Below are 16,108 nucleotides of genomic sequence, written 5' to 3' on the forward strand. Positions count from 1 at the left end.
TTTTAGAGAGAGGGAAGGGAGGGAGAACAAAAGGGAGAGAAACATCAATCGGTTGCCTCTCCCATGCTTCCTACAGGGACTTGGCCCACAAACCAGGCCTGTGCCCTGACTGAGAATCAAACCCATGGCCTTTCACTTTGTGGACCGCTGCCCAAACCACCGAGTCCCACTGGTCATGGCGGTTCACCGAGCCTTTGGATAATCTGGTAAAGTTTGTGTCTGGCACTCTCATCTCTCTTTTCTGAGCTTTCTCTCTACTTACAGACAAACCTTCTTGTTCCCCACTGTCTGCATATTTTAATGACTCTCCTGGCCTCATGCCTTACCTGTTGCCAAATTATCCTCTTTCATCCCCAGATTCCTTCCCCACTTTTATGTTTCCCTCACTGCCCTGTTCTTCGCTATCTCTTTGCAACGCATGCTGACATCTTATTCATACTATAGTGTAAAAGACCCCCACTCTGTATTACCATTCATAGAACAAGATATTTTAAAATATATTTTATTGATTATGCCATTACAGTTGTTCTATTCCCCCCCTTCATTTCCCTCCACCCTGCACAACCCCTCCCCCACCATCCCCCCCTTTAGTTTATGACCATGTGTCTCAAGTACTTTAGATTCTATATTTCCCCTACTAGTCTTGCCCTCCCCCCTGTCTATTTTCTACCTACTGTCTATGCTACTTATTTTCTGTACCTTCTTCCTCCTTCTCCTCCTCCCACTCCCCTGTTGCTAACCCTCCATGTGTTCTTCATTTCTATGGTTCCACTCCTGATCTAGCTGTCCTCTTGGTTTGCTTTTGTTTTAGGCGTGGTTGTTAATAACTGTGAGTTTGCTGTCCTTTCACTGTTCATATTTTTTATCTTCTTTTTCTTAGATAAGTCCTTTTAACATTTCATATAATAAAGGTGTGGTGATGATGAACTCCTTGAACTTGACCTTATCTGAGAAGTACTTTATCTGTCCTTCCATTCTAAATGAAAGCTTTGCTGGATAGAGCAATCTTGGCTGTAGGTCTTTGGATTTCATGACTTGGAATACTTCTTTCCAGCCCCTTCTTGCCTGTAAGGTCTCTTTTGAGAAATCAGCTGACAGTCTGATGGGAACTCCTTTGTAGGTGACTGTCCCCTTATCTCTTGCTGCTTCTAGGATTCTCTCCTTCATTTTAATCTTGGCTAATGTAATTATGATGTGCCTTGGTGTGTTCCTTCTTGGGTCCAACTTCTTTGGGACTCTCTGAGCTTCCTGGATTTCCTGGAAGTCTATTTCCTTTGCCAGACTGGGGAAGTTCTCCTTTATTATGTGTTCAAATAAGTTTTCCACTCGTGGCTGTTCCTTTTCCCCCTTCTGATACCCCTACAATTCGGATGTTGGAACATTTAAAGATGTCCTGGAGTTTCCTAAGCCTCTCCTCATTTTTTGGAATTCTTGTTACTTCATATTTTTCTGTTTAGTCATTTTTTTCTTCCTCTGGTCCACCCCCTTGATTTGAGTTCCAGTTTCCTTTCTATCACTATTGGTTTCCTGTGCATTCCCCTTCATTTCAATTAGTTTAGCCTTCATATGTTCCTCTAATTTCCTCTAGTTTAGCCTTCATAATTTCCTCTAATTTCCTTCATTTGTTCCTCTAACTGGTTAAAATCAACCAGTTCTGTGAGTGTCCTGATCACCAGTATTTTTGAACTGTGCATCTGAGAGGTTCGCTATTTCTTGGTCGCTTAGAGTTATTGGCCCTGGGGCTTTGAGTTCTTCTTGAGCCATATTTTGGACTGCTCATGCCTGTTATGTATGAGGAGCACAGCCCTAGGTGTTCACCAGGGCGGGGCAACTCAGTGGCTGGGTTGTGACGCTGCATGTGGGGGTGGGGTCAAAGAGGAGCAATGGCGGTCCCCTCTGCTGCTTCTCGCCGCTGGGGCCAGCGCAGTCTGTCTCACTGCTCACTCCTTTGCTGGCTTATCTGCGCACGCATGTGTGACCACAGTCAGCCTGCCTCCCTGCACCCTCACTGGGTCTGCCCGTCGCCACCCCACACCTGGGATTTGCCCATGGCTGCCTGAGCACCTGGGTCAGGGCGGGCGGGGGGTCTTTCCTGCTCAACCCTGCTCCACTGCTGGCTCCGCCCCTCTTACCATCCTGGTTTAACAGTTCGTTGTTGTTGGACTTCCGTATAGTTCAATTTTCTGTGTTTTGGCTGCGTTTTTGTTTACTAAACCTTTGTTGTCTTTAAACTTGGTTGTGGGAGAAGGCACAGTGTTTCCACCTATGCCTCCATCTTGGCAGACGTCCCATAAAACAAGATATTAGTAAAAGCGGCTTTATAATGGAATTCACTCTCTGGAGAAGTAAGTGTAGATGAGCCAGAATCCAGAGCTGAAATCAAAGGCCTGGGTTTAAATTTTGTCTTTGCCGCTAAATCATTGGCTAACTTTGGGCAAGTCACATTCTTTATGAACCTCAGATTACTCACCTGTGGAAGCGTGATAGGCCCTCAACATGCCTTTTTACAAATCAGATCACAAGATATTTTTCATCTGATTTTCACGCAAATCCTGGGGTTCCCCGGGTAGGAAGCCCTGCTATTCCAATTTGCCTTTCAAAGCCCAGCTCAGATAAGCCCCTCTCCAGTGGCAACCCTGCCCCCACCCCCAGGTTGATCAGTCTATTCCAGGGCTGGGCAGCCTCTGCATCTGGCACTGGTTCTTGCCTCTCAGCCCCCTACCTTGCATTAAGAGCAGTGATCTGTTATTGTTCCTTTGGTTCCCCAGGGCCTGGCACACAGTAGGCCTTCAGTGGCTGTTCTAGTAACACGGAATGACACCAGCTGCTCTGGATCCTCTCTTCCACAGTGTTCAGTAGCTCACCCTGCGTGGCTTCTACTAGAAACCCCGTGGGTGGGTGTTTGTGTCTCCATCCAGGTTTCTAAAGACCATACTAGAAAGGTCTAAGTGTGGAGGCCAGGGCCCCCTCTGCTGAGGCCGCCACTCTCACAGTCCTACAATCACAGCTGGTTCAAACACCAAGGAACTTTCAAATGACTTGCCCTGCCCTGGGCCAAATATCATTTTAGAAGTGCCCAGCCCAGCACTGGCACCCAGTAGGTGCTTCTTGGATGTCAAACACTAGTTCCTGCCTCCTCCCCTCCCTAGCAGGTGAAGGTAAGAAGGGGGTTTCTGATAAACGCCTCTGTGAGGGCTGAGTGAGGGGTCCCACTGCCACCCCGTGCCCTGGCACCTAGGCTCCTTTGTAACTTGTCCGGAGTCTGCTTCTTGCTCTCAGGGGTCTGGGTGTCCTTCTCCTAGAGGAGTTGGAGAGGTTGGGGTGTGCGACAGAGAGCGTGGATTTGGAGCTGGGCAGTCCCAGAACCACCACTTCACAGACGGGCCACCTGGGCAAGTTCTGTGCCTCTCAGGACCCTGATGCCCTCATTTTATAAAATGGAATAATCACAGTAACTGCCCCATTGGGTTGTTGAGAGGCGTAGGTGAGAAAATATTTGTGAGGTGACAGGCAGAGTAATCCGGAATAGTAATCCCTATGTTCATCTCCAAACAGCGTTGCCATTGTGGGCAGTAAGAAATACCCGCCTAGAGCAGCCCCTGCCAGGGCCTCTGGCCTGGAGTGGGCCCAGGGGAGGCCCTGGCAGTTGCAGAGCACCCAGACAGCCGTGCTCTGGCTGCTGGCAGGGCTGCAAGGACCAGGGTGCTTGCACAAGATTCGGGATGGAGAGGCAGGTGGCTCAGTGTTGTGCAAAGCACAGATTTCCCCAGGGCCACAGGAGCGGCAAGCCCTGGCCAGGCTCTCTTGGTGATGAAATGTGCCCAACCTGGGTGGAGCGGGTCAGCCACAGCTATGGTCTGGCTGCCCCACCCTGTTCTCTGGAGTGAGGAGAGAACGACATGTCTTCCTCTGGGTGTAAGCCTGGCCCAGAGCCCAGGGTCCAGGTACAAGGAGGGAGGGGTCAAGCAGAGGCAGAGAGAGGGCAGACCCTGATGAGAGCCCTAGCTCTGCTGCTGGCAAGCTGTGTGGCCTGGGGCAGGCCCCTTTCCCTGGCTGGGCCTCAGTTTCCACTCGTTTCTAAGGCCCCTTTTACCTCCAGGAGTGCCTGCTTCCCACCCTCCCAGGAAAAGGCAGTGGGGTTGGCTAAGTTTCTGTTTCTGTAAAGGAACCTGAGTTTGGGTTCTAGTTTCATTTGTTCGTTCATTCATTCACACATTTATTTGTGTTTTCCTAAGAGCTGGGTCAATTCTGCGGCAGTTAGAACCCCTGTTCTTGAAGCTTGAGGGTCCTACTAAGGTGAGAAGAAAAGGTACATGTCCTCACATACCCTGAATCAGTCAGGTGATGGCAAGTGCCCAGAGCATCTCAGAGGGTGTGATGGCAGCTGAGAGGAGCCACGTGGGGCTGGAGGAGCGAAGGATGTGGCACACCAAAGGGAAAGGGGGGGCATTTCAGGTGGGGGGGGGCATGGTGTGTGCCTGAGAGGGCAGGAGCTGGAAACCCGGACAGTGCGGGACCCCTCAGGCCATCGTCCACACTTCTGCTTCAGTGCACTGGCCCTGCTGTGGGGGGTCCTTTGGGGCTAAGCTTCATTCCTGTCCCCCTACCCCCGGCTCTGTCAGTGGTTTCAGTGGTGCTGGTGACCGGTTGAGAGCAGCCGCTCGTGTGGATGAGACTGGACATCTGCGGAGTGTGTGTCAATAGCTGCCTTTCTCTCACCATGCTCTCTTTCCAGGTTGCATCCTGGTTCTGTCAGGAGCTGTGATTTTCCTACCGCTGAGTCACCCGGGGAAGGGCAAGGAAGGAGCGTGATTAGAAGTATTCCAGTTCCCGGGATTTCTCATTTCTGTTTACAGGAATTGATAGCCGAGTCCCAGGAGTCCTGTGGTGAGCTGGGCCAGAGCCCTGGCAGCGCCCTAACAAGAATCTTCATCAGATGAATGGATCTCTCAGGGCACAGCCAGGGTCTCCAGAGCCTGTGTCTCCCCTCGGACTGGGGCTCCCTGGACAGGGCTGTGTCTCCTTCTTTCATCTGGAGTTTTTTTGAGGGGTCGGTTGGTTCTCATATTTTTGTGCCAAGCTCCCTGTTGTCAGGGGACTCCGCATGCCCATTTGGAGATACTATTCACCCCATTGTCAGGAATAGACTAGGTGGGCTGGTATCTCCTCCTGGGGTTCCTCTTACGGAGGTTCCCCAGAGCCTCCTGGGTTCCTCCAGAGCGGCCCCAAGTGGAAGATTCCAGGACATGGAATCTGTCGTTTCCTTTTCCTTCCTCCTAGTCGGATCACCAAGGGCTTCAACCCTTCTCTCATCTCCCCTCCCCATCCCTCAACATACCATTTCTACCCATCCCTTTGGGCCCCTGGTGTGACTGCGGGCCGCTCTGGTACTCTGGTATTGACCAGGGACCGAAGGTGGCAGAATTGGGCCCTGTGGTCGCAACCAGAGAACAAACAGATGGAGCAGCACTGGCCATCTTCCCCCTTGCCTCCTCCTGACTAAAGTCCACGTGGGCTTGCTCTGGCTCCATCCTCAGTGGGAGCTGAGGGCCAGAGAGAGCTAACTCATGCTGTGCCCACAGGTGAGATAACAGGAAGGACTTGCTGGTAACTGGCCAGGCTGGGGGCAGTGAATATTAACCAGAGAGAGGCTCTGGCAGCATTTCCGTCATCCCTCACATTGTCTGGGACTCTGAGGCCACTGCCCTGGGAGCAGCTCATCAAGGTGACTCCTGTGTGCCTTGTAGCCCCTTCCACGCACAGCTGCTCCTGGCAGAGGCAGGTACTGTTTGCAGAGCCTGCCCTTCTGACCTTGGGTGTTAGATAATGTGGATCCTTCTCAAACTTTTCCACCCAAGACGAGCCCAAAAGGGCCAGACCACATTTCCCTGAAGGCCTTGGCTTGAAATAGCCAACTAGAAGCCCTAGTAAAATCTCAAGTCTTCTCTTTATCTAAAGCCCATGCATAAAGTTTGCATTCTCCTTCATCATATTTGTGTTTAATATACAAGTAATATTATTTTTCTCACATTCTTTGGGTCAAATGGATGTTGCAGGAAGATGGGGCACATTCACCCTTTGGCTTCAGCGCCCTGTGTAGGGTGCTGTGGCCCTTCCTCTCCTAGGGCCACTTGGCTCTTCTCCCTGGGGGAGATCAGAGAGGAATCTCAGTCAGCAACTAGTTGGCTAATGAATTCACCGACAGTTGGGGCTGTGTGCCCCCTTCTGCCTCGGGCCCCCTTGTCATGCCCACGAGCCCAGCCACCTGACAGGCCCGCAGGGGGAGCACCGTGGCACTGGCAGAAGCGTGAGGGTGCCATCCAGCCAGAATCGGGGCCAACTCAGAGGAGGAGGTGCTGTGAGAGCCGGAGGGGCGGCCTTTTCCCTCTTCCCTGTGCCTAAGACCTGACATTTCTGACTCCCAAATGCTTCTCAAACCCACTTAACTTTATTTTCCCAGTTTTGTTGAGACATAATTGACCTACAGCACTGTGTAAATTTAAGGTGTACAGCAAATGACTTGACTTTCACATATTGTGAAACGACGATCACAATAAGTTCAGTTAACATCCATCATCTCATATAGACACCCTCCTGCCGCAAAAAAAAAAAAAGAAAAAAGAAAAAAGAAAGAAAGAAAGAAAAAAGGTTTTTTTCCTTGTGATGAGAGTGGTTAGGATCTATTATCTTGGCAGCTTTCAAACATCCCCTGGAGCAGTGTGGGCTCTAGTTATCACGTGCATCACATCCCCAGGACTCACTTGTCTTAGAACTGGAAGTTCCTACCTTTTGACCACTTTTATCCAAGTCCCCTCCCTCCTACCTCTGGTAACCGCAAATCTGATCTCTTTTTCTGAGTTCTGGTGTTTTTGGTTTTTTTAAAGATGTTACATATAAGTGATGTCATATAGTCTTTGCGCTTCTGTCCGACTTATTTGACTTACTATAATGTCCTCCAGTTTCATTTATGTTGCCACAAATGGCGTTCACTTCTTTCATGGCTGGATAATATTTCATTATTAATCGCACATTTCTTTATCCATTTCATCCATCAATGGACACTTAGGCTGTTTCTGTGTCTTGGCTATTGTCAGTAATGCTGCTAGGAGATGGGGGTGAGGTTATCCGTTTGACACAGTCTTTCTGTTTCCTTTGGATGTATTCCCAGCCGCGAGTTTGCTGGACCGTATGGTAGTTAGATTTGCTTGTTTGGAGGAACCTCCAAACCGTTTTCCACAGTGGCTGCCCCAGTGTACAGTCCCGTCAACAGTGACAAGGGCTCCCTTTTCTCCGCATCCTCACCAGCATTTATCGCTTGTCTTCTTCACCATGGCCATTCTAATGGGTATAAGGTGATATCTCACTGTTGTTTTGATTTGCATTTCCCTATTAATCAGTAACATTTAGCAGCTCTTCATGTACCTGTTGGTCATCCATACGTCTTTGGAAAAATGTCTATTTAGGTCCTTTGCCCATTTTAAAAAACAATTTTAAAAAATATTTCACATATTTTTTAGAGAGAAAGTGGGCTTGAGAAACACTGATGTGTTTGAGAAAAATATCAGTTGGCTGCCTCTTGTACACCCCCAGCTGGGGGCCTGACCCGAAACCCAGGCATGTGCCTGGACTAGGAATCAAACCGGCAACCTTTGGTTCACAGGCTGGCTCTCAATCCACTGAGCCTCAGCAGCCAGGGCCATCTCTAAAATTGGATTGTTTGGGTTTTTGCTGTTGAGTTGTAAGAGTTTTTTTTAAAGTATATTGGATAGTAATCCCTTATCAGATATGTGGTTTGAATTATCTTTTTCTATTTTATAGGTGGTATTTTTATTCTGTTGACACATTTTTCAAAGTAAGCTTTGAATCTTATCTCAAAATCTTATCGCATTCTTTTGCTTAAAACCCTCTGTACATGTCCCAGTAAATTCTGGGTAAGATCTGCCTGGTGGCCCGTCTGCCTGCCTCTCCATTCCCATTTCTTCCCTCTCTCAAGTCTGACATCTTTCTTTTCTCTTCTTTCAGAGGCTTTGCAGGTGCTATTTATTATCTCTCTTGTAGAACAATTTTCCAACCCCACCCCCAAGCCCATGCACCACACTCCTCTCCCTACACATTTCTGCTGCCTCTACTTGGCCTCCTCATGTCCCAGGCCTGGATGAGGTGCCCCTTCGTCCCAGCACTTTTCCTCAAAGCCGCTGGAAGATATTTGTGAGAGGTTAACTGGTGCCCTATTTTCTCAGGGATGGGCCATGACAAAGCAGAAGGTGGAGAAGTCCCTGGTCTTTGTGTTCTACTCCCCAAGCTCCTAGGGGAATGGCAAGGATGAGGGCATTGAAGAATGTGAGAAACATTTTTAAAAAAGTAATCATGTGAAAAAACGCTGAATATCACTAGTTATTAGGGCAAAGCAAATTAAGACTACAGTGGGATGTCACTTCATACACATTACGATGACTACTATTTAAAAAATGCATTTGTTGGAATGAGGAGAAACTGGAACCCTTGTGCACTGTTAGTAGGAATGTAAGTGGTGCAGTTGCTGTGGAATACAGTGTGACAGTTTCTGTAAAAATTAAAAATAGTATTACCATAAGATCTAGCAATTCCACTTTTGGGTATTCATCGAAAAAAACTGAAAGCAGGGTCTTGGAAAGATGTTTGTACACCTGTTTCATCGTAGCATTATTCATAACAGCCAAAAAATGGAAGCAACCCAAGTGTCCCTTGATGGATAAGCAAACTGTGGTGTATACTCACAATGCAATATTATTCAGCCTTAAAAAAGGAGGAAGTGCTGCCATATGCTACAACAAAGATAAACCTTCAGATGTTATACTAAATGAAATAAGCCAGTCACAAAAAGATAAATACTGCATGATTCTACTCATATGAAGCACTTAGAGTAGTCAAATTATGGAGACAGAACGTGGAATGGTAGTTGCCAGAGGCTGGAGGAGAGGAACGGAATAGGGATGATTGTTCAATGGGTATAGGGTTTTAGATTTTCCAGATGAAAAGAATTATGGGGATGGATGGTGGCAAAGGTTGCACAACAATGTGAATGTATTTAATACCACTGAGCTCTACACTCACAATGGTTGAGATGGTAAATGTTACGTTGTGTGTATTTTACCACAATTTTTAAAAAGGTGAACCCCCCTAAAAAAACAAGGGAAACAGGACCCCTCTCCACTTCCATGATAGATTGTATTTTCAAAAAATGGTCACAACCATATTTCTTTCCCATACGCTCTTCCAGAAGAGGTGCAGTCTATTTCCTTCAAGAGATGGAGTCTATTCCTCATCCCATTGTAACTGGCTGGGGCTTTGTGAGTGTCTGGAAGAACTGTGTGCTTCCCAGGCAGTACAGCTTCTCTCCTCTCACTGTGCTCACCCTTGACAAGCAGCCACCGTGTTGAGAGAAAGCCTAGGCCATGTGTAGGAGTGCTAGGTCTCAGCCAACAACAAACCTCAAATACCAGGCCTGAGTGAGTGACTGCAAATGACCCGTCCTGTTTTCAAGACCCAGCTGCTGCTGGGAGGAGCAGAGATGTCCCCATTGAGCCCTACCTGAATTGTAGCTTTATGAGCAAAATAAATGTGGTAATTTTAAGCCATTAAGTTTTTTGGAATATTTTGTTACACAACCATAATAACTAGACTCCCCAACCCCTATCCCTTCCTTGACTTGAAAAAATACTTTGGGCTAGAAGAAAGGAGGGGAGATTGAAAGGAGGGGATAGAAATAGCGAGGTTGAGAGTACAGGATAATTAGTACATTCTCTTTTCACCTCACTCTAAGAGGCATTTGAAATAGAGATTGAGCTATAAAGAAATAAAAAACATTGCAATTCATGCTGACACGAGATTGTAAGCAGAAACCTCTGTGTCCACACAGAAGTGGGATTGCCTGTTGACATGTTTGTGTCCTAGACTCCATGTCTGTCATTGTCTGGGTCCCCTGTGACTCATCAGGCCCAGGACCATCCTGTTACAGAGAAGACACTCAACAAATAGGCATCCATGAGTCAATGAATGAATGGCGAATGAGTGAAACCCAAAGCCCATTATGGGTTTTTCATAAAGGTCTTGGTCATATATTCAGAGATTATTCATGTAAAGTCAGGCTGAGAGACTTACTCTTTTTATAGATAAAGACACTGAAGTCCAGATGAGGGTGGTGACTGGCCCAAGGTCTCATGTCTAGTGGGTGGCAGAGATGATCCAAAACTTAGTCTTCAGGTGCCCACCTGTGCTCTGCCCACCCCTCACTGGCCCTGACCACCACCAGGCCAGTCAGACCCTGGAAAGGGTCAATTTGGAGAGTCTTCACCATCCCAGTTATGATCTGCTCCTGAGTTTACTGGCTGGGCTGGTCCTGGACCCTTAAGGGATAATGGGAGATGCAGAGAAACCATCAGAAAGGGAGCTCTTGTGGGCTGGTGATGGGGACCAAGAGAAGATGCTGTGGAAGAGTATCTATCACATAGTAGGTAACTCCATAAATATTTGCACTGAAAATGAATTGCACTGAAATGAATGGAAACACCCAAATAACTATATAAACAAAAATAAATCTGACAAGTTTTGTGACTGAAAGTAAACTCATGGGGTGATCTGATCATAAATTCCTAACTGAGCAGGCCATGGTGGGTAGTCACACCCCCCCACCTGTAAAAGATTTGTCTCTACCTTAAGCCTCCCTGTCCGTATTGTCCTTGTGCATCTAGGTTAGCACCCCTTTGAAAGGTCAGAAGTGGTCCTCTTTTCCAGGCCCCTCAGAGGCATCACTGCCTCCAAAAGCATGTAATCTTGTCCCAAATGAATGAAAATAACTGGAACCGTCATTCTCCGGGTTCTGAAACTGTCATGCTCAGGGCACTTGAGACCTTGCTTCCTGGCTCAAATAAACTTGTAAAAATCCTCTACAGATTTGGATGTTCCAATATCTACAATAATTACAAACTTGTATGGTGAGTGCCGTGTAAAAGGTTTCGGGGAGATGTAGAGCGTCTGAAGAGGGTCATGCCTTCCTTCTGGTGAGGCCTCCAAGGAGATGGCACTTGAGCTGAGCACCGGTAGGTGAGAGGGAGTTGAGGGTATGGAGAGGGTGAGGGGGCAGCCTGCATGGTGTTCTTGGCAGAGGATATGGTTTATGTAAAAGGCTCCAAGTGATGGAGAACCGGGCTTGTCTGAGGAAACAAGATAAGGCAATGTGACTGTTTTAACAGAGGAAGGCAGCGTGTGACAGTGGTGGAGATGACAAGGCTAATGAAATAAGCAGAAGCCAGACCATTGGGGCCTGGGCACTTTGTCAGCTAGCTAAAAGACTTCATTTCCCAGCTCTCCTGGCAGTGAATTGTGGTCATGTGACTAAATTCTAGCCAATGAAATGTGAGCAAATGTGTTGCCTGATCTTTAAAAACATCTCTTTAAAAAGAGCGAGGGACCGTGGCTGGGTGGCTCAGTTGGTTCTAGCATTGTCCTGTATACCAAGATTGCTGGTTTGATCCTGGTCAGGGAGTGTATGGGAGGAAACTGATTGATGTTTGTCTTTCACACAGATGTTTCTCACTCCCTCTCTCTCTTCTCACCCTTCCTCCCTTTCTAAAATCAATAAACGTATCTTTGGCTGAGGATTAAAAGAAAGGTGAGGAGTGCGGAGTTCCTTTTTTTCCTCTTCTTTTATTCTCTCCACCTGAATGTAGACGACTCAGCTAGAATTCACGAGGCCATCTGGCACCATGAGATGACTAGAAGATGACGATCATAAACCAGTCAGTGTCAGGAGCTCCATGGGGAAATATAGTGTGGAGATAAAAATTTGAGATAGGTCAAGCTGTGTATAGTTGGTTGTTGAAATCTTGGCAGGCACATGATGGCCTAGGGGAAATGTGGAATGAGAAAAGAAGATGGCCTAAGGAGGAACCTTGGGAAAAAACAACATTTGTAGAAATTGAGCTGGCTGGGTGTCCGGGATATGACTCCAGTTAAAGCCTCCAGTCTCCACCAGCCCAGTTAGAGGAGCTCCAATGTCTTCCTCTGGAATTCCCTTATCTGCAAACAACAGGACCCTTCAGAGTTGTAGTCAGTCCCAAAGGGCTAACTCCTGAGGCCAAGAACGGGCTGAGAGGATTGGAGCCTTTTCGTCCCACAGACCTCATGGCCACAGGTCAGTATTGCAGACTGGTGCAGCACATTCCTCTCCCTGAACATCCCTAAGAATTTATGCAAACTGGTCTGCCCCCTCCCCAGTTGTCCTCAATTTGAGTGGCTAAGGGGTTCCTTAGAAGCAACACTTTACCTGACAAAGAAGGTCAGTTGTCCTCCATTTCAGAAAGGAAGGAAGAAAAGAAAGAAGCAAGAAAGGAGGAAGAAAGGAAAAAAGGAAAAAACTTAAAGACAGACAAATGGTCCTGCTACACCTCGAAGGGTGACAAGGTAGGCAGGAAGAAGTCCAGGAAAGGCAGCCCCCAAGACGGCCAGGCTCTTGAGAGGGATAAGGGAGATGAGGCTGCAAAGTGGCTGGTGCTGTGGCCTGAATGTCTGTTTTCCCTCAAAATCCCCCCGTGGAAGTCCTACCCCCAAGGTGATGGTGTTAGGAAGCAAGGGCTTTGGTAGTTGCTTAGGCCATGAGAGTAGAGCCTGCATGAATGGAAGTCATTCCCCTTATGAAAGAGGCCCTAGAAAACCTCCATCTCCCCTCCCACCACTGAGGACACACTGAGAAGGGGGCCATCTGGGAGCCTGGAAATGGCACTCACCAGACTTCCCAGCCTTCAGATCACGAGGACTGAACTTCTGTTGTTTACAAGTCACCCAGTTAATGGTGTTTGGTTATGGCAGCCCGAGCTGACTAAGACATCTGGACTTAACAACACGAAGGGACGCTTTGGGGTCAGATTCCACAATGGAGGGTGTGAAGGGTGTGGCCAGGTGAGGAAGCCGCCCCTGTGTACCTCCTTGTCCTCCGTGTCCTCCTGGAATCCTCACAGCTGCCCTGAGGACAGGTATTAGATCCTGACATACCTGAGGACAAGTGTTTAGAAGCAGGAAGACTGAGGCCCCAAGAGGTTAATGTCAAGGACCTCCTAGGAGTACAACTGGAATTCACACAAGGTCTCTTTGTGCCTACGTTCCTGAACCAGCAGTTCTCAGAGTGTGCTTCCCAGACCAGCAGCTTCAGCATAAGAATGCCTTAGAAAAGTCATTTCCCCTAAAATTGCACACTCTGTGGGTGGGGCCAGCAACTTGTGTTAGGACAAGCACTCTAGAGCATACAAAATGCATGTTCAAGTTTGAGAGTGACTGTTCCAAGCCCAATCTGAAAATGGTGCATGCTGACCCTCCCTGCCCCTCTCCTAGGCAAGTGAAACCATGGGGAGGGATTTAACCCTGACCAGCTCCAAGCTTCAGTTTGCCTGCCAGCCCCACCCTTGAACTTAGCTCCATTAGTGCAGGCAGGGTCTCCTCTGCGGGGAGAGACGGCTCTGCCAATCTGGTTTTTTCTTTCTTTCTTTTTTTAAAAATACATTTTATTGATTATACCATTACAGTTGTTCTATTCCCCCCTTCATTTCCCTCCACCCTGCACATCCCCTCTCCCCCCTTCCCCCCTTTAGTTTATGACCATGTGTCTCAAGTTCTTTAGATTCTACATTTCCCACACTACTCTTGCCCCCCCCTATCTATTTTCTACCTACTGTCTATGCTACTTATTCTCTGTACCTTCTCCCCCCTCTCCTCCTCCCACTCCCCTGTTGCTAACCCTCCATGTGTTCTTCATTTCTATGGTTCCGTTTCTGATCTAGCTGCCCTCTTGGTTTGCTTTTGTTTTAGGTGTGGTTGTTAATAACTGTGAATTTGCTGTCCTTTCACTGTTCATATTTTTCATTTTCTTTTTCTTAGATAAGTCCCTTTAACATTTCATATAATAAGGGCTTGGTGATGATGAACTCCTTGAATTTGATCTTATCTGAGAAGCACTTTATCTGCCCTTCCATTCTAAATGAAAGCTTTGCTGGATAGGGCAATCTTGTATGTAGCTCTTTGGATTTCATGAGTTGGAATATTTCTTTCCAGCCCCTTCTGGCCTGGAAGGTCTCTTTTGAGAAATCCGCTGACAGTGTGATGGGCACTTCTTTGTAGGTGACTGTCCCCTTATCTCTTGCTGCTTCTAGGATTCTCTCCTTCATTTTAATCTTGGCTAATATAATGATGATGTGCCTTGACGTGTTCCTTCTTGGGTCCAACTTCTTTGGGACTCTCTGAGCTTCCTGGATTTCCTGGAAGTCTATTTCTTTTGCCAGACTGGGGAAGTTCTCCTTTATTATTTGTTCCAATAAGTTTTCCACTCGTGGCTGTTTCTTTTCCCCTTCTGGTACCCCTATAATTCAGATGTTGGAACGTTTAAAGATGTCCTGGAGGTTCCTAAGCCTCTCCTCATTTTTTTGAATTCTTGTAACTTCACTTTTTCCTGTTTGGTCATTTCTTCCTTCCTTCTGGTCCACCCCCTTGATTTGAGTTCCAGTTTCCTTTCCATCACTATTGGTTTCCTGTGCATTTCCCTTCATTTCAATTAGTTTAGCCTTCATATGTTCCTCTAATTTGCAACTAAAATCAACCAGTTCTGTGAGCATCCTGATCACCAGTGTCTTGAATTGTGCATCTGAGAGGTTCGCTATTTCCTGGTCGCTTAGAGTTATTTGCTCTGGGGCTTTGAGTTTTTCTTGAGCCATATTTTGGACTGTTCGTGCCTGTTAGGTATGAGGAGCAGGGCCCTAGGTGTTCACCAGGGCCGGGCAACCCAGTTGCTGGGTTGTGAAGCTGTATGTGGGGGCGGGGCCAAAGGAAAGCAATGGCGGGCCCCCTCTGCTGCCTCCAGCCGACACCACGGGCTGCGTAGTCTGTCCCACTGCTCACTCCTTTGCTGGTTTATCTGCGTGCGAATGTGTGACCACAGCCAGCCCCCCACCCGAGCCCTCACTGGGTCAGCCCAATGCGGAGCTGCCTGGGCACCTGGAGTCAGGGGATCTTTCTTGCCTGTCCCTGCTCTGCTGCTGGCTCTGCCCCTCTTGCCGGCTGGTTGAACGGTTCATTGTTGTCCGACTTCCGTATAGTTCAATTTTCTGTTCTTTGGCTCCGTCTTTGTTCTCCAAACCTTTGTTGTATTCAAACTTGGTTGTGGGAGAAGGCACAGTGTTTCTACCTGTACCTCCATCTTGGTGGAAGTCTGCCCGGTTTTTCCCCAGGAAATTCCTAATGAGGGTGGGCAGAGAGGGGTGTAGCTGTGGCCTCAAACCCTGGATGTAGTCTGGGGTGAGAAGGGGAGGTTCATGTCATCTTGGAATCAAGTCTTTTGGTCACCTGACATTTTGTGTAAAATGCATGGGATCTCTCTCACTCTCCCCTCACTCTGCCCCCTGTAGTCTCAGGACACGACTGTCCAAGCCAAGGTTGCTTTTAAAGGGGAGTTGGGGAAATGGGAGTTTCTGGCACAGGCTTTGGGGAGTTTGGTCATTTCCGGTTCCCTCCATGAACAGAGGGTGATGATGGTAATGATGATGACCACCGTGTCTATAACCTTTACTCAGAGCCAGTCCATATTCTAAAGTCTTTATATGCATTAATCATTCAATTCTCACAACCTTGTGAGGGAGGTATTATTATTATCCGGTATTAGATGGAGAAACAGAAGCACAGAGCGGGTAAGGCCCCTGCCCACTGTCAAACAACCAGTAAGCCGTAGAGCTGGGCTCTGAACCCAGATGGCCTTCCTGTCGTGTCCACGCTCTGGGCTGCTGCGCTGCTCAGCCTCCAAATAATAATCAAGGCGGTGATGGGGCTTTTCAGATTCCAGGCACTGTTGAAATCGCTCTACTGTTGAATCGCTTTAAAAAATGTGGATGTTCTTACGATTGCAACAAGTGAGATATTTCCAGCTGACCCGTGGCATTGATGGATCGAGCAGTTGTGGTTTAGGTTATTTTTGTAACGGAGCGTGTGTGTGTGTGTGAATGTGTGTGTCTCAGCAGGAGAAGTCGGGAAAGGCGAGGCCAGAGATTGTTGCTCTTCTCGTGGTGTCATGTTCTAAAATGAACCTGCACAT

Source organism: Sturnira hondurensis, unplaced genomic scaffold (assembly GCF_014824575.4).
Source record: "Sturnira hondurensis isolate 20B ecotype Veracruz unplaced genomic scaffold, ASM1482457v3 Scaffold0000880, whole genome shotgun sequence".
NCBI classification, from domain to species: Eukaryota; Metazoa; Chordata; class Mammalia; order Chiroptera; family Phyllostomidae; genus Sturnira; species Sturnira hondurensis.